The sequence below is a fragment of the Triticum urartu genome, chromosome 2A (genome assembly GCF_056163025.1).
Source record: "Triticum urartu cultivar PI428250 chromosome 2A, HENAU_Tu73, whole genome shotgun sequence".
NCBI lineage: Eukaryota > Viridiplantae > Streptophyta > Magnoliopsida > Poales > Poaceae > Triticum > Triticum urartu.
In genome coordinates, this window is record NC_141874.1 from 615,291,502 (window position 1) to 615,313,512 (window position 22,011).

Sequence of the window (22,011 nt, forward strand, 5' to 3'; positions counted from 1 at the left end):
CTATGATCTGATCAAAAGGGGATTTTCTGAGTTATGAGTTTGGCAATAACTTAAGACATTGTGGAATTGTTTCACAGTTGAAGCCACCCGGAACACCACAAGGTAATGGTGTGTCCGGACATCGTAATCGAACCCTATGAGATATGGTGCGATCTATGATGTCTCTTACCAATCTACCGTTTTCATTTTGAGGTTATGCGTTAGAGACAGCTGCATTCACTTTAGATAGGACACCATTTAAGTCCGTTGAAACGACGTCGTGTGAACATTGGTTTGGCAAGAAACCAAAGTTGTCACTTCTTAATGTTTGGGGCTGCGATGCTTAAGGCTTCAGCCGGAGAAGCTCGAACCCAAAGCGGACAAACACATCTTCATAGGATACCCAAAGGTGATAGTTGGGTACACCTTCTATCTCAGATCCGAGGGCAAATTGTTTGTCGCTAAGAACGGGTCCTTTCTTGAGAAGGAGTTTCTCTCGAAAGAATTGAGTGGGAGGAAGATATAACTTGATGAGGTTGTCGAACCTTTACTTCAACCAGAGAGTGATGCAACACAGAAAGATGTTTTCTGTGGCGCCTACGTCTGTTGAATAGGAAGTTAATGATAGTGATCATGAAGCTTCAGATCAAGTTGCTATCGAACTTCGTAGGTCGACAAGGATATGTACTACTCCTAAGTGGTACGGTAATCCTGTCTTAGATATCATGTTGTTAGACAACAATGAACCTACAAGCTATGGAGAAGCGATGGTGGGCCCGTATTCCGACAAATGGATAGAAGCCATGAAATCCGAGATAGGATCCATATATCGGAACAAAGTATGGACTTTGGTGGACTTGCCCGATGATCGGCAAGCCATTGAGATAAATGGATCTTTAAGAAGATGGACATGGGCGGTAATGTTACCGTCTATGAAGCTCGACTTGTGGGAAAGAGTCTTTTCACAAGTTCAAGGAGTTGACTACGATGAGAATTTCTCACCCGTAGCGATGCTTAAGTCCGTCGGAATCATGTTAGCATTAGCTGTATTTTTTGATTATGAAATCTAACAGATGGATGTCAAAACGAGTTTTCTTACCAGTTTTCGTAAGAAAGAGTTGTATGTGATACAATCAAAGTTTTGTCGATCCTAAGGATGCTAAAAGGTATGCTGGCTCCAGCGATCCTTCTATGGACTGAGCAAGCATCTCGGAGTCAGAATATATGCTTTGATGGAGTGATCAAAGCTTTCAGGTTTACACATTGTTTGCTAGAAACTTGTATTTACAAGAAAGTGAGTGGGAGCACTACAACATTTCTGATAAGTATATGTGGATGACATATTGTTGATCTGAAATAATGTAGAATTTCTGGAAAGCATAAACGGTTATTTGAAGAATGTTTTTCAAAGGAAGACCTGGATAAAGTTGCTTAAATATTGGGCATCAAGATCTATAGAGATAGATCAAAACGCCTGATGATACTTTCAAAGAACGCACACCTTGACATGTTTTTGAAGGAGTTCAAAATAGATCAGTCAAAGAAGGGGTTCTTACCTGAGTTGTAAGGTGTGAAGTTGAGTAAGACTCAAAGCTTGACCACGGCAGAAGAAAGAGGAAGGACGAAGGTCGTCCCCTATGCTCTTGTCATAGGCTCTATACGTTATGCCATGCTGAGTACCGCATCTAATGTGTGCCTTGCCACAAGTCTGGCAAGAGGGTACAAAGGTGATCTAGGACTGGATCACCAGATGGCGGTCAAAATTGTCCTTAGAGGAATAAGGAAATGTTTCTCGGTTATGGAGGTGATAAAGAGTTTGACGTAAAGAGTTACGTCGATGCAAGCTTAACACCTATCCGGATAGAGATACCGGATACGTACAATGGAGCAACAATTTGGAATAGCTCCAAGTGGAACGTGGTAGCAGCATCTATGATATGACATAAAGTTTTGCGAAATACATAGGGATCTGAATATGGCATGACCCGTTGACTACAACCTCTCTCACAAGCATAACATGATCAAACCCAGAACTCATTGAGTGTTAATCACATAGTGATGTGCACTAGATTATTGAGTCTAGTAAACTCTTTGGATGTTGGTCACATGGCGATGTGACCTGTGAGTGTTAATCACATGGCGATGTGAACTAGATTATTGACTCTAGTGCAAGTGGGAGACTATTGGAAATATGCCCTAGAGGCAATAATAAATTAGTTATTATTATTATATTTCATTGTTCATGATAATCGTTTATTATCCATGCTAGAATTGTATTGATAGGAAAGTCAGATACATGTGTGGATACATAGACAACACCATGTCCCTAGTAAGCCTCTAGTTGACTAGCTCGTTGATCAATAGATGGTTACTGTTTCTTGACCATGGACATTGGATGTCGTTGATAACGGGATCACATCATTAGGAGAATGATGTGATGGACAAGACCCAATCCTAAGCCTAGCAGAAGATCGTGTAGTTCGTTTGCTAAAGCTTTTCTAATGTCAAGTATCATTTCCTTAGACCATGAGATTGTGCAACTCCCAGATACCGTAGGAGTGCTTTGGGTGTACCAAACGTCACAACGTAACTGGGTGGCTATAAAGGTCCACTACAGGTATCTCCAAAAGTGTCTGTTGGGTTGGCACGAATCGAGACTGGGATTTGTCACTCCGTGTAACGGAGAGGTATCTCTGGGCCCACTCGGTAGGACATCATCATAATATGCACAATGTGACCAAGGAGTTGATCACGGGATGATGTGTTATGGAACGAGTAAAGAGACTTGCCGGTAACGAGATTGAACAAGGTATCGGGATACCGACGATTGAATGTCGGGCAAGTACAATACCGCTTGACAAAGGGAATTGAATACAGGATTGATTGAATCCTCGACATCGTGGTTCATCCGATGAGATCATCGTGGAACATGTGGGAGCCAACATGGGTATCCAGATCCTGCTGTTGGTTATTGGCCGGAGAGTTGTCTCGGTCATGTCTGCATGGTTCCCGAACCCGTAGGGTCTACACACTTAAGGTTCGATGACGCTAGGGTTATTAGGAAGACTTGTACGTGATTACCGAATGTTGTTTGGTGTCTCGGATGAGATCCCGGACGTCACGAGGAGTTCCGGAATGGTCTAGAGGTAAAGATTTATATATGGAAAGTTGTTGTTCGGGTTCCGGGAAAAGTTTGGTTTTTTCCGGTATTGTACCGGGAAGCTTCCGGAAGGTTCCGAAGGATTCTGGAGGGGTCCGGAAAGTGTTCCACCACGTCCAATACAGCAGCATGGGCTGTAGGGGGCTCCCTAACCTTAATGGGCCAAGGGCACCAGCCCCCCAAGGCCCATGCGCATGGGAGAGGGGAAACCCTAATGGGGAGGGCCTTCACTTGACTTGGGAGGCACTCCTCCCCCCCTATGGCCGCCGCCCCCAACGCTAGATGGGATCTAGGGGGCCGGCCCCCTCTCTCCCTACCTATAAATAGTGGAGGGGTGGGAGGGCGGCCACACCCTTGAACCTGGTGCAGCCCCTCCCCTCCAATACCTCTCCTCCTCCGCGTGAGCTTGGCGAAGCCCTGCCACTCCATCACCACCACGCCGTCGTGCTGTTGGACTCTCTTCCTCAACCTCTCCCTCCTCCTTGCTGGATCAAGGCATGGGAGTCGTCTCCGTTCCGTACATGTGTTGAACGCGGAGGTGCCGTCCGTTCGGCGCTAGGATCATCGGTGATTTGGATCACGACGAGTACGACTCCATCAACCAAGTTCACTTGAACGCTTCCGCTTAGCGATCTACAAGGGTATGTAGATGCACTCTCCTTCCCCTCGTTGCTATATTACTCCATAGATTCATCTTGGTGATGTGTAGAAAATTTTAAATTTCTGCTACGATCCCCAACAGCTCTCCGCTTCCTCCCCGCCATTATAGGTGGCGAGCCCGGCTCAGACGGGGATCAAATACGCCGGAGGGAGAAATCCCTGTGTCTGCAGCTCTACCAAACGACTGTGCGGGACGGAACACCTCTCCCAATCACCGGGCTTAGGGCTATGGGGCGGGAGGAGGAGCTGCGGTGGTCGGCCATGATGGGATGGATTTTTTCCGAGCATGCTCTGATGGATTTTCGCTGAGGGAGGACGGTGTGGATTGGATCTAAGAATCCCCATCCCTTTAATAGACAATTTATTTACCTGGCTAGGGGGGGCGAATGTAAAAACGCCCTGGCTCCTCGCATTCGCTCGACGCGTGGAGGGTGGCACTTATTGGGCACAGAAGCCTAGAAGTCCAACATTTATAAGAGACGGACACTACTTTACAGATATTCAAGATTTGGAGAAGAACCCGCCTTGCAATGTTGAAGACAATACTACGCGCCGGACCTCATCGTCATTGAAGCCTGGTTCGGGGGCTACTGAGGGAGTCCTGGATTAGGGGGTCTCCGAACAGCCGGACTATTTCCTTTGGCCGGACTGTCGGATTATGAAGATACAAGATTGAAGACTTCGTCCCGTGTCCGGATGGAACTCTACTTGGCGTAGAAGGCAAGCTAGGCTATACAAATATGTATATCTCCTCCTTTGTAACCGACCTTGTGTAACCCTAGCCCCCTCCAGTGTCTATATAAACCGGAGGGTTTTAGTCCGTAGGACAACAGACAATCATACCATAGGCTAGCTTCTAGGGTATAGCCTCTTTGATCTCGTGGTAGATCAACTCTTGTACTATTCATAGCATCAAGAACAATCAAGCAGGACATAGGGTATTACCTCCATCAAGAGGGCCCGAACCTGGGTAAACATCGTATCCCCTGCCTCTTGTTACCATCCGCCTTAGATGCACAGTTCGGGACCCCCTACCCGAGATCCGCCGGTTCTGACACCGACAATAGCCTTCCAATATATCGATCTTTACGTCTCGACCATTTTGAGACTCCACGTCATGTCCATGATCTCATCCGGGACTCCGAACAAACTTCGGTCATCAAATCACATAACTCATAATACAAATCGTCATCGAACGTTAAGCGTGCGGACCCTACAGGTTCGAGAACTATGTAGACATGACCGAGACACATCTCCGGTCAGTAACCAATAGCGGAACCTGGATGCTCATATTGGTTCCTACATATTCTATGAAGATCTTTGTCGGTCAAACCACAATAACAACATACGTTATTCCCTTTGTCATCGGTTGTTGCTTTCCCAAGATTCGATCGTGGGTATCATCATACCTAGTTCAATCTCGCTACTCGCAAGTCTCTTTACTCATTCCGTAATGCATCATCCCGCAACTAACGCATTAGTCACAGTGCTTGTAAGGCTTATAGTGATGTGCATTACCGAGAGGGCCCAAAGATACCTCTCCAATACTCGGAGTGACAGATCCTAATCTTGATCTATGCCAACCCAACAAACACCTTCGGAGACACCTGTAGAGCATCTTTATGATCACCCGGTTACGTTGTGACATTTGATAGCACATAAGGTGTTCCTCCGGTATTTGGGAGTTGCATAATCTCATAGTCAGAGGAATATGTATAAGTCTTGAAGAAAGCAATAGCAATAAAACATAACGATCATTATGCTAAGCTAATGGATGGGTCTTGTCCGTCACATCATTCTCTAATGATGTGATCCTGTTAATCAAATGACAATACATGTCTATTGTCGGGAAACTTAACCATCTTTGATTAACGAGCTAGTCAAGTAGAGGCATACTAGGGACACTCTGTTTTGTCTATGTATTCACACATGTACTAAGTTTCAGGTTAATGCAATTCTAGCATGAACAATAAACATTTATCATGATATAAGGAAATATAAATAACAACTTTATTATTGCCTCTAGGGCATATTTCCTTCAAGAAGGGGAATCGACACGTATCTATCATTGCCATTAAGGATAACAAGATGGGGTCTATTTCTACATAAATAGATCTTTTCTACTACATGGCATCATTCTTATTGCATTACTCCCTTTCTCCATGAACTTAATACACTAGATGCATGCTGGATAGCGGTCGATGTGTGGAGTAATAGTAGTAGATACAGGCAGGGAGGTATTTTTGCCAAAGTTGTTATTTCATATTTCCTTATATCATGATAAATGTTTATTATTCATGCTAGAATTGTATTAACCGGAAACATGATACATATGTGGATACATAAACAAAACACTGTGTCCCTAGTAAGCCTCTACTAGACTACCTCGTTAATCAAAGATGGTTAAGTTTCCTAACCATAGACATGTGTTGTCATTTGATGAATGGGATCACAACACTAGGAGAATGATGTGATGGACAAGACCCATTCGTTATCTTAGCATGTTGATCGTTCAATTTTATTGCAATTGCTTTACTCGTGTCAAATACATATTCCTTCGACTCTGAGATTATGCAACTCCCGGATACCGGAGGAATACCTTGTGTGCTATCAAACGTCACAACGTAACTCGTTGATTATAAAGATGCTCTACAGGTATCCCCGGAGGTGTTTGTTGGATTGGCATAGATCGAGATTAGGATTTGTCACTCCGAGTATCGGAGAGGTATCTCTGGGCTCTCTCGGTAATGCACATCATAATAAGCCTTGCAAGTAATGTGACTAATGAGTTAGTTGCGAGATGATGTATTACGGAATGAGTAAAGAGACTTCCTAGTAACGAGATTGAACTAGGTATGATGATACCGACGATCAAATCTCGGGCAAGTAACATACCGATGACAAAGGGAATAACGTATGTCTTCATTGCGGTTTGACCGATAAAGATCTTCGTAGAATATGTAGGAACCAATATGAGCATCCATGTTCCACTATTGGTTATTGACCGGAGATGTGTCTCGGTCATGTCTACATAGTTCTCGAAGCCGTAGGGTCCACACGCTTAACGTTCGATGATGATTTGTATTATGAGTTATGTGTTTTGGTGACCGAAGATTGTTCGGAGTCCCGGATGAGATCACGGGCATGACGAGGAGTCTCGAAATGGTCGAGAGGTAAAGATTGATATTTATCGGAGAACCGAGGGGTTATCGGAACCTCCCGGGGAAGTAATGGGCCTTCATGGGCCATAGGGGAGAGGGAAGGCAGCCCACAAGGGGTGGCCGCGCCCCCTTTCCTTCTCCTCTTCCCTCTCCCTTCCCTCTACCCCCCTCCATGAGAAGGAAAAAAGGGGCGAATCCTACTAGGTGTGTAGTCCTAGTAGCACCCCCCCCTTGGAGCACCCCTGGTGGCCGGCCTCCTCCTCTCCCTCCTTTATATACATGGGCAGGGCACACCTTGAAGACACTCGGAGGTGCCGTACGTTCGGTACTTGATCGGTTGGATCGCGAAGATGTTCGACTACATTAACCGTGTTAACCTAACGCTTCCGCTTTCGGTCTATGAGGGTATGTGGACACACTCTCCCCCTCTCGTTGCTATGCATCTCCTAGATAGATCTAGCGTGATCGTATGAATTTTTTTGAAATTGAATGCTACATTCCCCAACACCGCTATCTTCTTGAAGATGTCGTCGTGGATCTCCTCTCCTTGTCAGAGTTCCGCGTGAAGATCCAACTCCGGTGTGGTTAGTCAGTGACGACGATTTGTGTCGTTTTCCTGTTGGGGAACGCAGTATTTCAAAAAAATTCCTATGATCACGCAAGATCTATCTAGGAGATGCATAGCAACGATAGGGGAGAGTGTGTCTACGTACCCTCGTAGACCGAAAGCGGAAGCGTTAAGCAACGCGGTTGATGTAGTCGAACGTCTTCGCGATCCAACCGATCAAGTACCAAACGTACAGCACCTCCATGATCTACACACGTTCAGCTCGGTGACGTCCCTCGAACTATTGATCCAGCTACGGTCGAGGGAGAGTTTCAGCAGCACAACGGCGTGGTGACGATTATGATGAAGTTACCGGCGCACGGCTTCTCCTAAGCACTGCAACGATATGACTGAGGTGTGTTTCTGTGGAGGGGGCACCGCACACGGCTAAGAGAAACTTTGGTGTGCCTTTGGGGTGCCCCCTCCCACCTATATAAAGGGGGGAGGGAGGAGGTGGCCGGCCAAGGGGAGGAGGCGTGCCATGGGGGGCAATCCTACTCCAAGTTGGATTCAGCCCCCCTTTCCTATTCCAACAAGGAGAAGGGGGAAGGTGAGGGAGGAGAGAAGGAAAGGGGGGCCGGCCCCCTAGTCCAATTTGGTTTGGGATGGGGGGTGCCCTGCCTTGGCCTGCCTCCTCTCTTCCACCAATAGGCCCATGAGGCCCAATAATCCCCTGGGGGGTTCCGGTAACCCCTCGGTACTCCGGGAAATACACGATACACCTCGGAACTATTCCGGTATCGGAATATACGTTGTTCCCTTTTCTTAAGGTGTTATTCTAAGTACGAACTCTACGATAGATTGAACGGAAAGAATAGCTTCATGTTATTTTACTACGGACTCTTGAATAGATCGATCAGAAAGGATAACTTTGAGGTGGTTTCGTACCCTACCATAATCTCTTCGTTTGTTCTCCGCCATTAGTAACTTTGGAGTGACTCTTTGTTGCATGTTGAGGGACAGTTATATGATCCAATTATGTTATTATTGATGAGAGAACTTGCACTAGTGAAAGTATGAACCCTAGGCCTTGTTTCAACGCATTGCAATACCGTTTGTGCTCACTTTTATCATTAGTTACCTTGCTGTTTTTATATTTTCAAATTACAAAAACCTTTATCTACCATCCAGATACCACTTGTATCACCATCTCTTCGCCGAACTAGTGCACACTTACAATTTACCATTGTATTGGGTGTGTTGGGGACACAAGAGGCTCGTTGTTATTTGGTTGCAGGGTTGCTTGAGAGAGACCATCTTCATCCTACGCCTCCTACGGATTGATAAACCTTAGGTCATCCACTTGAGGGAAATTTGCTACTGTCCTACAAACCTCTGCACTTGGAGGCCCGACAACATCTACAAGATGAAGGTTGTGTAGTAGACATCAAGCTCTTTTCTGGCGCCGTTGCCGGGGAGGTTAGTGCTTGAAGGTATATTTAGGTCTTGCAATAGAATCTTTTTGTTTCTTGTTTTATCACTAGTTTAGTCTATAAAAGAAAACTAAAAAAACATGGAACTGAGTTTGCCTCATACGCTTCATCTTTTTAATATCTTTTGTGAGTATGATGGAAAGGAAAATTGTGCCAAAGTGTTAGAAGAAGAATGCATTAAAATGTTTGGCACTAAATCCTTGTATGATGAGCATGATTGCAATGTTGTTAGTATGAATTCTTTGAATATCCATGATGCTAATGATATGCAAAGCCACAAGCTTGGGGATGCTATGTTTGATGAAGATGATATTTTTTGTCCCCAAAGTCTTGATGAACAAATTTATTTTGATAATAGCATGCCTCCTATTTTTGATGATTATATTGATGGAAGTGTATTTGGAGAGGTCATGACTTTATTTAGCAATGATTCCACTATTTCGGAAGAGGTTCCAATTGATTATGAGAACAAAGTTGCTATCTATGATGATTATTGTGATGACATGTATACTATAAAGAATAATGATAACCATGAAACTTGTCATCATGATTTTAGTTTGAATTGGATTATGCCTCACATGATAATTATTTTGTTGAGTTTGCTCACACTACTATTCCGAATAAGAAGAATCTTGCTTATGTGGAGAGTAGTAAATTTTCTATGCTTGTAGATCATGAAAAGAATGCTTTATGTGATAGTTATATTGTTGAATTAATTCATGAAGCTACTGAAAATTATTATGAGGGAGGAATATATGCCCGTAGGAATTGCAATAATATCAAGTTTCCTCTCGATGTGCTTAAAGTTTTAAAGTTATGCTTGTTTTGCCTTCCTATGCTAGTTGATTATTGTTCCCACAAGTTGTTTGCTCACAAAATCCCTATGAATAGGAAGTGGGTTAGACTTAAATGTACTAGTCATATTCTTCATGATGCTCTTTTTATATTTCAATTCTTATCTTTTATGTGAGCATCATTGAAATCATCATGCCTAGCTAGGGGTGTTAAACGATAGCGCTTGTTGGGAGGCAACCCAATTTTTATTTTTGTTCGTTGCTTTTTGTTCTTGTTTATAATAAACAATTTATCTAGCCTCTGTTATGATTGAGTTTTTATGTTTTAATTAGTGTTTGTGCCAAGTAGAACCGTTGGGAAGACTTGGGGAAAGTCTTGTTGATCTTGCTGTAAAAAACAGAAACTTTAGCGCTCACGAGTATTGCTGCAATTTTTTATTGGAGAGTGTTATTTAGTTAATTATTTTTGCAGATGATTAATAGATAAATTCCTCACGTCCATAAATTTATTTTATAATTTTTGGGGTTCCAGAAGTTTGCGTTAGTTACAGATTACTACAGACTGTTCTGTTTTTGACAGATTCTGTTTTTCATGTGTTGTTTGCTTATTTTGATGAATCTATGGCTAGTAAAAGAGTTTATAAACCATAGAGAAGTTGGAATACAGTAGGCTTAACACCAATATAAATAAATAATGAGTTCATTACAGTACCTTGAAGTGGTGTTTTCTTTTCTTTCGCTAACAGAGCTCACAAGTTTTCTGTTAAGTTTTGTGTTGTGAAGTTTTCAAGTTTTGGGTAAAGATACGATGGACTATGGAATAAGGAGTGGCAAGAGCCCAAGCTTGGGGATGCCCGAGGAATCCCAAGGTAATATTCAAGGACAACCAAGAGCCTAAGCTTGGGGATGCCCCGGATGGCATCCCCTCTTCCGTCTTCGTTCATCGGTAACTTTACTTGGAGCTATATTTTTATTCACCACATGATATGTGTTTTGCTTGGGGCGTCATTTTATTTTATTTTGTTTTTCTTGCTGTTTGAATAAAATACCAAGATCTTAAATTCTTAAATGTTAGAGGGTCTTCACATAGTTGCATAATTATTCAACTACTCATTGATCTTCACTTATATCTTTCGGAGTAGTTTGTCTTTTGCTCTAGCGCTTCACTTATATATTTTAGAGCACGGCGGTGGTTTTATTTTGAAGAAATTGTTGAACTCTCATGCTTCACTTATATTATTTTGAGAGTCCTAAACAGCATGGTAATTTTCTTTGGTTATGAATTTAGTACTAATATGATGGGATCCAAGAGGGATATAATAAAAACTTTCATATAAAGTGCATTGAATACTATGAGAAGTTTGATACTTGACGATTGTTTTGAGATATGAAGATGGTGATATTAGAGTCATGCTAGTTGAGTATTTGTGAATTTGAGAAATACCTGTGTTAGTTTGTGATTCCCGTAGCATGCACGTATGGTGAATCGTTATGTGATGAAGTCGGAGCATGATTTATTTATTGATTGTCTTCCTTATGAGTGGAGGTCGGGGACGAGCGATGGTATTTTCCTACCAATCCCCCTAGGAGCATGCGTGTAGTACTTTGTTTCGATAACTAATAGATTTTTGCAGTAAGTATGTGAGTTCTTTTTTACTAATGTTGAGTCCATGGATTATACGCACTCTCACCCTTCCACCATTGCTAGCCTCTCTAGTACCGTGCAACTTTCGCCTGTACCATAAACCCACCCTATATCTTCCTCAAAACAGCCACCATACCTACCTATTATGGCATTTCCATAGCCATTCTGAGATATATTGCCATGCAACTTTCCACCGTTCAGTTTATTATGACACGCTCCATCATTGTCATATTGCTATGCATGATCATGTAGTTGACATTGTATTTGTGGCAAAGCCACCGTTCATAATTCTTTCATACATGTCACTCATGAGTCATTGCACATCCCGGTACACTGCCGGAGGCATTCATATAGAGTCATATTTTTTTTCTAAGAATCAAGTTGTAAGTAAATAAAAGTGTGATGATCATCATTATTAGAGCATTGTCCCAGTGAGGAAAGGATGATGGAGACTATGATTCCCCCACAAGTCGGGATGAGACTCTGGACTAAAAAAAGAGGCCATAAAAAAGGAGAGAAAAGGCCCAAATTAAAAAAATAAAAAAAATTGAGAGAAAAAGAGAGAGGGGGCAATGCTACTATCCTTTTACCACACTTGTGCTTCAAAGTAGCACCATGATCTTCATGATAGAGAGTCTCCTATGTTGTCACTTTCATATACAAGTGGGAATCTTTCATTATAGAACTTGGCTTGTATATTCCAATGATGGGCTTCCTCAAAATGCCCTAGGTCTTCGTGAGCAAGCAAGTTGGATGCACACCCACTTAGTTTCTTTTTGAGCTTTCATACACTTATAGCTCTAGTGCATCCGTTGCATGGCAATCCCTACTCACTCACATTGATATCTATTAATGGGCATCTCCATAGCCCGTTGATAAGCCTAGTTGATGTGAAACTATCTTCTCCTTTTTGTCTTCTCCACAACCGCCATTCTATTCCACCTATAGTGCTATGTCCATGGCTCATGCTCATGTATTGCGTGAAGATTGAAAAAGTTTGAGAACATCAAAAGTATGAAACAATTGCTTGGCTTGTCATAAGGGTTGTGCATGATTTAAATACGTTGTGTGGTGAAGATGGAGCATAGCCAGGCTATATGATTTTGTAGGGATAGCTTTCTTTGGCCATGCTATTTTGAGAAGACATAATTGCTTAGTTAGTATGCTTGAAGTGTTATTATTTCTATGTCAATATTAAACTTTTGTCTTGAATCTTGTGGATTTGAATATTCTTGCCACAATAAAGAAGATTACATGGATAAATATGTTAGGTAGCATTCCACATCAAAAATTCTGTTTTTATCATTTACCTACTCGAGGACGAGCAGGAATTAAGCTTGGGGGTGCTGATACGTCTCCAACGTATCTATAATTTTTAATTGTTCCATGCTATTATATTATCAACCTTGGATGTTTTATATGCATTTATATTCTATTTTATAGATTTTTGGGACTAACCTATTAACCTAGAGCCCAGTGCCAGTTTCTGTTTTCCTTGTTTTAGAGTATTGCATAAAAGGAAAATCAAACGGAGTCCAATTGACCTAAAACTTCACGGAACTTATTTTTGGACCAGAAGAAGCCCACGGAGTATCGGAGATGGACCAGGACAGTCCCGGGCTACCCATGAGGGTGGGGAGCGCGCCCAGCCCCTAGGCAGGCCCCCTGCCTCGTGGACTGCCCGGAGATCCACCGACGTACTTCTTCCTCCTATATATACCCATATACCCTAAAAACTTCAGGGAGCACAATAGACCGGGAGTTCCGCCGCCAGAAGCCTCCGTAGCCATTGAAAACCAATCTAGACCCATTCCAGCACCCTGCCGGAGGGGGAAGCCCTCTCCGGTGGCCATCTTCATCATCCCGGCGTTCTCCATGACGAGGAGGGAGTAGTTCTCCCTCAAGGCTGAGGGTATGTACCAGTAGCTATGTTTTTTATCTCTCTCTCTCTCTCGTGTTCTTGAGGTGGTACGATCTTGATGTATCACGAGCTTTGATATTATAGTTGGATCTTATGATGTTTCTCCCCCTCTACTCTATTGTAATGGATTGAGTTTTCCCTTTGAATTTATCTTATCGGATTGAGTCTTTAAGAATTTGAGAACACTTGATGTATGTCTTGCTTGGGATATCCGTGGTGACAATGGGGTATTCTATTGATCCACTTGATGTATGTTTTGGTGATCAACTTGCGGGTTCCGCCCATGAACCTATGCATAGGGGTTGGCACACGTTTTTGTCTTGACTCTCCGGTAGAATCTTTGGGCACTCTTTGAAGTACTTTGTGTTGGTTTGAATAGATGAATCTGAGATTGTGTGATGCATATCATATAATCATACCCCACGGATACTTAAGGTGACATTGGAGTATCTAGGTGACATTAGGGTTTCGGTTGATTTGCGTCTTAAGGTGTTATTCTAAGTACGAACTCTAGGATAGATTAAACGGAAAGAATAGCTTCATGTTATTTTACTACGGACTCTTGAATAGATCGATCAGAAAGGATAACTTTGAGGTGGTTTCGTACCCTACCACAATCTATTCGTTTGTTCTCTGCTATTAGTGACTTTGGAGTGGCTCTTTGTTGCATGTTGAGGGATAGTTATATGATCCAATTATGTTATTATTGTTGAGAGAACTTGCACTAGTGAAAGTATGAAACCTAGGCCTTGTTTCGACACATTGCAATACCGTTTGTGCTCACTTTTATCATTAGTTACCTTTCTGTTTTTATATTTTCAAATTACAAAAACCTTTATCTACCATCCATATACCACTTGTATCACCATCTCTTCGTCAAACTAGTGCACCTATACAATTTACCATTGTATTGGGTGTGTTGGGGACACAAGAGACTCTTTGTTATTTGGTTGCAGGGTTGCTTGAGAGAGACCATCTTCATCCTATGCCTCCTACGGATTGATAAACCTTACGTCATCCAATCGAGGGAAATTTGCTACTGTCCTACAAACCTCTGCACTTGGAGGCCCAACAACGTCTACAAGAAGAAGGTTGTGTAGTAGACATAAATCCCACTCAATTTCTTGTAAATACAGGTTTTTCCAAAAGTCTGTATAAAACTATATGCTTTGATCAACTCATCAAAGTGTATATTCCAACTCCGAGATGCTTGCACCAGTCCATAGATGGATTGCTGGAGCTTGCACACTTTGTTAGCACCTTCAGGTGACAAAACCTTCTGGTTGCATCAAATACAACTCTTCTTTAATAAATCCATTAAGGAATGTAATTTTGATATCCATTTGCCAGATTTCATAAAATGCGGCAACTGCTAACATGATTCGGACAGACTTTTAAGCATCGATACGAGTGAGAAAATCTCATCGTAGTCAACACCTTGAACTTGTCAAAAACCCTTTTCGACAAGTCAAGCTTTGTAGATAGTAACACTACTATCAGCGTCCGTCTTCCTCTTGAAGATCCATTTATTCTCAGTGGCTTGTCCATCATCGGGCAAGTCCACCAAAGTCCTCACTTTGTTCTCATACATGGATTCTATCTCAGATTTCATGGCCTTAATCCATTTCACAGAATCTGGGCTCATCATCGCTTCCTCATGGTTCGTAGGTTCATCATGCTCTAGTAACATGACTTCCAGAACAGGATTATCGTAGCACTCTGGTGCGGAACGTACTTTGGTTGACCTACGAGGTTCAGTAGTAACTTGATCTGAAGTTTCATGATCATCATTGTCGGTGTCAAAACCGGTGGATCTCGGGTAGGGGGTCCCGAACTGTGCGTCTAGGCCGGATGGTAACAGGAGACAAGGGGCACGAAGTTTTACCCAGGTTCGGGCCCTCTCGATGGAGGTAAAACCCTACGTCATGCTTGATTAATATTGATGATATGGGTAGTACAAGAGTAGATCTACCACGAGATCGGAGAGGCTAAACCCTAGAAGCTAGCCTATGGTATGATTGTTGTTGTGTATGTTGTCCTACGGACTAAAACCCTCCGGTTTATATAGACACCGGAGAGGGTTAGGGTTACACAAAGTCGGTTACAATGGTAGGAGATCTACATATCCGTATCGCCAAGCTGGCCTTCCACGCAAAGGAAAGTCCCTTCCGGACACGGGACGGAGTCTTCAATCTTCTATCTTCATAGTCCAGGAGTCCGGCTGAAGGTATAGTCCGGCCATCCGGACACCCCCTAATCCAGGACTCCCTCAGTATCCCCTAAACTAGGCTTCAATGACGACGAGTCCGGCGCGTAGATTGTCTTCGGCATTGCAAGGCGGGTTCCTCCTCCAAGTACTTCATAGAAGATTTTGAACACAAAGATAGTGTCCGGCTCTGCAAAATAAGTTTCCACATATTTCCATAGAGAGAATAATATTTACACAAATCTAATCTGCTTACGTATTCCGTAGTGTGACACACCACGGCCAAGCCTTTATCCGAGTCGTTTCATTATCCCACCTCAGCGCGTCATGCGAGGCAGTTTCCTTGGCACGTCTTGTTAAAGCAGAGATCGTGTCCCCTTATTCCAGGATTCTCATCAATATGGGCGTGGGTAACCCAACCGCGCCATTGATTACGGCGCTTGGAGATAAGCGAGTTTTACCAGGCTGGTGGGGACACGTAGTTGCGTCCACCCATATAAGGGGACAAGGATCCACCTTTTCACCTATGCCTTCTTCTTCCCTTGCTTATCCATTCTCGCGCACTCGAGCTCCAGCGCCCAAGTCCGCACTCCCCACCTCAACCTTCTCCAGCCATGTCCGGAGCGGGAGGCAAGTGGATGGTCTCCTCCGTCACGGAGGGACACATCAAAAAACTGAGGAAGGCCGGATACTTGTCTAACGACATTGCGTACCGGCTTCCCAAAAAGGGGCAGCTCATCCCCACCCCTAGGCCCCATGAGAGGGTGGTGTTCCTCCCCCATTTCCTTCGCGGACTGGGCTTCCCCCTCCACCCATTTTTCCGGGGGCTCATGTTCTACTATGGCCTGGATTTCCACGATCTGGCCCCGAACTTCGTCCTCAACATCTCGGCGTCCATCGTCGTGTGCGAGGCTTTCCTCTGCATCCGCCCCCATTTCGGCCTATGGCTCAAGACTTTCAATGTCAAGCCGAAGGTGGTGCGCGGCAACCAGGCGGAGTGCGGAGGCGCCATGGTGGGCAAGATAGCCAACATCTTATGGCTCGAGGGCTCCTTTGTGGAGACCCTGAAGGGGTGGCAATCGGGGTGGTTTTACATCATCGAGCCGCGCGACCCCGAATGGATCGCAGCCCCTGTGTTTCGATCCGGACCCCTTACGCGGCTCACCTCCTGGAAGGAGACGGGCCTGTCGTGGGGTAAAAAAGGAGAGCTGACCGGACTCCAAACATGCATCCAAACCCTGGTGGACAAGAAGCTCAAACTTGTCAACGTTGTCCAGGTTATGCTCATCCGCCTGATCCTCCCGTGTCAACAACGGGCTTTCAACCTGTGGGAGTTCGACCCGGCGCGGCACCAAACTCTGAGCAGGCTCTTCGACACAACGTACGAAGATGCCTGGAAGGTGCTTTTCAAGGGCACCGAGGCCCCCGCATCCGCTACCGAGGATCGCGGATTCAGTACGCAGTGTCACGCTCATGCGGTAAGCTGTTTTTTCTTTTACAGGGTATCAGTTTTTCATAGTTTGACTCCATGCGGGATCTAAGCTCCCTTACCTTTGACAGGATTGGCAGGTGACGTACGGACAGATCAACTGTCCGGCTCCTTTGCCCGAAGGCCCAGCGGATGCTCGCTTGGCGAAGCTGCTGGTTCCGGCACCCTATGTGGTGCCGGAGAAGAAGGCCACGAAAAAGGCCACGGGGACTCGAAAGAGTGCCCGGCGCCAGGAGGTGTCGGATCCATCATCCGACGGTTCCGAGCCTCATTCCTCCCGTGAAGATGAGGAGGAAGAAGAAGAGACCTCTCCCCCTCCAGCGGGAGGAGAGAAGAAAAGGAAGGCCGACCTCTCTGGGGAGGCCGAAGGGTCCAAGAAGGGGAAAACCCTTCCTCCGGACTACTCCACCGACGCCGACGACGGCGGAGAGGAGTGGCTGCCCAGGGCCAAGCCCCTGGCAAAATCGTAAGTATCCGAATACCAGAGTAATTCATAGTATTCGTTTATTGCACAACTTTCCCTTATGTTGAATATGTTTATGCAGCCCACCCAAAGACTGGCTCGACGCGTCGTCGAGCGGCTCACTGGACTCGTCGGATGTGAACTCGCTTCCGACGGCTTCCTCCCCCCGCCCTACGGACGACACCGAAGTGTTGTCCCAACAGGTTCCCAGCCGGGAGGAGGTGGTCCTGGAGGCTCCGCAAGGCGACCTCCCGGACTCCAGGAGTAAAGGGGATGAAACCCCCCAGGGCTCCAAGTCCGGCTCTAGGCCGGACACCGCTCCGGAACCTTCAAAGGTTCCAGAGTCCGGCGGGGGACCTCCTTCCAAGAGGAGCAAGCCCACCGTGCCGGTGACCCCCGTCCAACCGGAGGCGCCGGACAACCTGTTGGAGGCGCTCCAAGGCGCCTCCATCGACGAGGAGCACCGCACCATTATGAGTGCGGTGGTCCAGAAGGTTCAGTCCGCCAAGAGCGGACTGACTGAAGCTTGTACTAGCCTTTTAACAGGCTTTGAGGTAAGTAAAGAATGTGTAAATAATATTACCGCATAGACAGTAGCCCCTGATGCTCTGTTTGGCGTTCGGGAAGAAAAGCCGAATAGAGGATCAAATAAAATTCGTAGGAGTCTAACAAAAAGGAGTCAATATGCGTATGTAGGCTTCTCTGCTTGCGTCCGCCGCACTTACTACGGAAGTGGACACACTAGAGCCTCGAGCGGTCCGAGAAAGAGCTCGGGCATGCCAAGAAGCAGCTCGAGGACAATGAAGGTAAGAAATACCTTGTTTAAATATATATAAAAAGATGCAATTGCAAAAAATGACAAAATTATCGTGGCTATTGTAGGGGCCACGTCTGAGGTGGCGACCTTTAAGCAAGCGCTGGTCGAGGCCGAGAAGAGGGCGGCCACGGAGCGCACCGAGCGGGAGAAGTATGAGGCCGAGATTGGCAAGGTACGGCAAGAGCTCCAGGCTCTCATGGAAAAACATGAGAGTTTGGAGCTTGACTCAAAGACGCGAGCGTCCGAGCTCACGATGGCTATTGAAAATGCCAAGTCTGCCAAGGTCGAATCCCAGAAGACCCTCCAGGAGTTGGATGAGGTGAAGAAGATAGCGGCGGGTAAGGCATTCTTTATGCAAAGCAAACACATAAACATGAGTTACTTGTTACTTACCCGAATCCGGAGCTCTCCAGGAGCGTTCGTAGATCTTCCCCGGAGTGTGTCCGATGCCGCCGCATTCTATCGAGCCAAGGAGGGCAGCTCAATAGAGAATGTGTTCTGGTCTCAGTATGCTGAGGCCGGACACCCCGTGCCCCTGAGCGACCAGCTGAAGCAACTGGTCGAGCTCCACAAGGCGGCCGAACAGGCTATGAAGGGCCTCATAGTTCGGCTGTGGCTTGGAGGGGCTCTGCTTGGGAGCTATTTCGGGCTGGTGCGGCGGCTGGTGGAGGCCTGTCCAAGGCTCGAAGTCATCAAGCGCTCCGTCTGCATTGAAGGTGCCCGTAGGGCCCTTGCCCGTGCTAAGGTGCACTGGGGAAAGCTGGATGCTGAGAAGCTTGTGAAGGACGGGCCACCGCCGGGGAAAGAGCATCGCAAGCCCGAGAATTATTATAAGGATGTTCTGAAGGGTGCCTGCCTTGTGGCGGATGAGTGTTCTAGGGATGTAATTTTTGAGTGAAACTTGCTCGTTTTGTCCTGTGCGCTGAAAACTTGTTCATATGCGCTAAGGAATGTTGTTTGGAATTTAAAATATTACCTTCTGGGCGGCTGTTTATCAATTCTGAGAGATGGCAAGTCGTCGGCTTCTGCCTCCATGCCGCTAGTGCTGGGGTGTTCGGGGATAAACCTCAACGCTCTTTTTCCCATGTTTGGGTCCTTCGAGGGAGGCGCTCAGCCCAACGAACAAGGCAATCAGACTATAATGCGTGAACACTCTCACTTAGCCATAGAATTTTATAATTTTAAATTTCGGCGAAGCCCCTGGTATTCGGAAGACCGAGTTCGGGGCGCTATCCACGCCTTGACCGGACAGAGCCGGCTCCTCGCTCTAAGTGGCATAAGTCGTTAGGGACTCGAAAAACCTCTCCAACAGCGACCAGCTCTCGCTTCATCATGACAGTCAGTTTTAGCTTTCTCCACTGAGGTGCTCGACCCAGCTCAACTGGGGCACAATCGCAGTGGTTCTCCTAGTGCTACCTTAGCCGATATAGCGGAACGTAAGGCACCAAAACATAGGAGCCGGGCAAACCCAACTATTGACCCAAGACATGATTCGGAGCCGATGCATATAATGCTATAAGTTCGAGGTGCCGCACTTGTTAAAGTGTTCGGACTTCTCACACCATATTGAGGGGTACTAAAGCCCCTGGCGTATTTTGGTCGTACCAAAGTGTACGGATGCAACATGTCATTAAGGAACATATATTAAAAAAAGAGTAATGCAAAAATAGACAAAAGCTATGCATTGTTTATTAATTAAAGATGGTTGCGATCAAAGCAGAACGATACAAATAATGCGATAAGCAAAAGGTTGGACTATGTAACATGTCCGTTCCAGGGGCAAGCTGCGGAATAGTATGTGAAACAGGTATACTGCTCATGATAGAGACAACCTGGGAGTTCCGTAATGCGGCGTGGCTTGTCTGCTTCCCTGGTTCTTGCATCGTTTGTGCAGCAATTGAACTGCCGAACAGGCCTTCCGAAGTGTGGAGTCCTGAAAGTAAGAGAAAATTAAAAAATCGGCAGCCCCTGGTGCAGTTTAAGCCGTGTTTCGGGCGTGCCGTGATGGTGCCCCTTCCCCTGTACCCATGTTATTTCTAGAGCGTAGTTATGTACGCAAAGTACTGGTGTCGCATTTTTGCGAGGGCTGGGGTTGGGGCCGCATTGCTATGCCTGCTCGGATTGTGCCAGGCGGTCTTGTTGTAGGTTACTCCGGGCGCGCTTGACGGTGTCCGGTCGTTTAATGGCCGGACTGGAGAACTGCCTGGAGAGGCTGCTTTGTACTTCCACTGCAAGGGCCGCCGTGTGCTCCTCCGTTCGGAGGGAGCGTTCGGTGTTTCCATTGATCATAATTGCTCCTCGAGGGCCTGGCATCTTGAGCTTAAGGTATGCGTAGTGCGGTACCGCATTGAACTTGGCGAATGCGGTTCGCCCGAGCATTGCGTGATAGCCACTGCGGAATGGGACTATGTCGAAGATTAACTCCTCGCTTCGGAAATTATCCGGAGATCCGAAGACCACTTCAAGTGTGACTGAGCCTGTACATTTGGCTTCTACACCTAGTATTACGCCTTTAAAGGTCGTTTTGGTGGGCTTAATCCTCAAGGGATCTATGCCCATTTTTCCGCACTGTATCCTGGTAAAGCAGGTTCAGGCTACTGCCGCCGTCCTTAAGGACTCTTGTGAGATGAAATCCGTCAATAATTGGGTCTAGAACCAATGCAGCGAATCCGCCATGACGGATGCTAGTGGGATGGTCCCATCGATAAAAGGTGATCGGGCAGGAGGACCATGGGTTGAACTTTGGGGCGACTGGCTCTACCTCGTATACGTCCCTTAACGCGCGCTTCCGCTCCCTTTTGGGGACGTGGGTTGCGTATATCATGTTCACCGTCCGCACTTGTGGGGGAAAACCCTTCTCTCCACTGTTGTTCGGCGGCCGGGGCTCCTCGTCGTCATCGCTATGCAGCCCCTTGTCTTCATTTTTGGCGTTTAACTTGCCTGCCTGCTTGAACACCCAACAATCCCTATTGGTGTGATTGGCCGGCTTTTCGGGGGTGCCATGTATCTGGCGCAAGCGGTCGAGTATTCGGTCCAAACTGGACGGGCCCCTAGGATTCCTTTTGAATGACTTTTTCCGCTGACCGGATTTAGAGCCTCTGAATCCAGCATTAACTGTTGTATCCTCCGCATTGTCGCTGTTAATGCGGCGCTTCTGCTTGTTGCGACGCGACCTGCCACTACTGTCCCTAGTATCCGAATTACCAGGGTTCTTGGTCATATTGTTGTTACGAGCAAGCCAGCTGTCTTCTCCCACGCAAAAGTGGGTCATGAGTGTCGTGAGTGCTGCCATAGACTTCGGCTTTTCCTGTCCAAGGTGCCGGGCAAGCCACTCGTCACGGATATTGTGCTTGAAGGCTGCTAGGGCCTCAGCGTCCGGACATTCGACTATTTGATTTTTCTTTGTTAGGAACTGTGTCCAGAATTGCCTGGCCAATTCCTCTGGCTGCTGAATTATGTGACTTAGGTCATCAGCGTCTGGGGGTCGCACATAAGTGCCCTGGAAATTGTCGAGGAATGCGGCTTCCAGGTCCTCCCAACAACTGATTGATCCTGTTGGCAAGCTGTTAAGCCAATGCCGAGCTGGTCCTTTAAGCTTGAGTGGGAGGTATTTGATGGCGTGGAAATCATCGCCGCGGGCCATGTGGATATGAAGGAGATAATCCCCGATCCATAC